Below are 1,637 nucleotides of genomic sequence, written 5' to 3' on the forward strand. Positions count from 1 at the left end.
CTATGTTTCCAATACATGTATGCGGTTCCATTGAAGGCTGGGGGTCTTGCAAGTGAAGCACCTTCTCCTAGAAAATCAACTGAGGCCATATTCCTTTTATGAGTTTTACCTCTAAAAAAGTCAGGCTCTGATACCAATTATTGATTATTATGACCTCGTAATTATAGAATATGACAGTAGTTATCAAATTAAAACAATATAGAAAATCGAATACGTCTAGCATACAATTAAGATCGAACATACAATCATACGATGCAAGATTTATTCGGATTCATGCACAGCAGAAATATAATACGACATACAAGATTAACAATTAAACATAAAAGGATAAGGGATAGAATGCACCAAGGTTTATCCTGGTTCAGTTGTCAATAAGACAACCTACATCCAGTCCTGACAATCCAACTGGATTTCAGCTTTTTCTTCAATAGAAAGAATTGAGACTTGTTTACAGATTGTCCAGTTTCCTCGAAACCTATCTATCTAACTCAATCTCTTTCCTATTGCTTAACCCCTTGATCCTTGCAGTAACTCGTCAGACTCACACAAGATCAAGTACAACTCCTTCTTGATGATCTTTACATCAACGAAGATCGCCACCAGTTTTCAGACTGGATTTTTCACAGTTGTTTCTTTTTACAAAACTTTGTTTACCAAACAAAATAAAAGAAGTACAAAGTTTGTCTTCAATCTCTATCAATGTATCTCACAAGAATCTGGTTGTTCAATTGAGTGTTTGTCAGAACATTGTCTTTTTCTCTCAAGAATTCTTTTTCAGCTCTCTTAATGATTATGTATCATCTTTTGGTCTTGATCTGAAAAAGCAATATCAGAATGTTGTCAAAATATTCTTAAGAGTTCTTCAGTGTTCTGAAGTATATTCAAGTGTTATCAAGTGTTATGATCTGTTAATGAGAGAATGATTGAAAACTGTTTATATAGTTTATGAAAAACAACTAATAAATCGATGTACCAATCGATTCATTAAAGTGATAAAACAGGCCTAATCGATTTGCCAATCGATTATCGCAAGTCTTGTTTTTCTTGACTCTTGAAACTACATACACTAATCGATTTCCCAATCGATTCTTTTAAAAACACTTTTCAGTAAATTATGTGCAGACTTATATGAATCGATTGCATAATCGATGTTAGATGTTTTGTTCCAATAATAAAATCACATCAATCGATTACGTAGTCGATTCACTAAGTTTCATAATCGATTTACAAATACACAGAATCGATTTGGCCACAAACTAAGAGTTCCCTGTGATTTCAAATATTTGTTTCAATCGATTTGCCAATCGATTGTGTTTAAAATAGGAACTTAGCTAATTTCATGTTAATCGGAGTGCCAATCGATTTGGTAGTATTTTTCTAAAAAGTTCTTACCAGTTATTTAGTTCAATCGATTTCCTAATCGATTGATATCAAACTTAACATGATTGAAATTCTCACAATAGATTGTCCAATCGATTGTGTTTGTCACAGGTCATGTTACTTTTGAAATATTTTTAAGCAATCGATTTGTCAATCGATTAGCCTAGTAAATAGATTGTCCCTGTGACTTGCCCAATCGATTTCCCAATCGATTTGTTTGAATCAGTTTTTACTTTGTGATTTGCACAATCGATGTG

The sequence above is a fragment of the Cicer arietinum genome, chromosome 3 (assembly GCF_000331145.2).
Source record: "Cicer arietinum cultivar CDC Frontier isolate Library 1 chromosome 3, Cicar.CDCFrontier_v2.0, whole genome shotgun sequence".
NCBI classification, from domain to species: Eukaryota; Viridiplantae; Streptophyta; class Magnoliopsida; order Fabales; family Fabaceae; genus Cicer; species Cicer arietinum.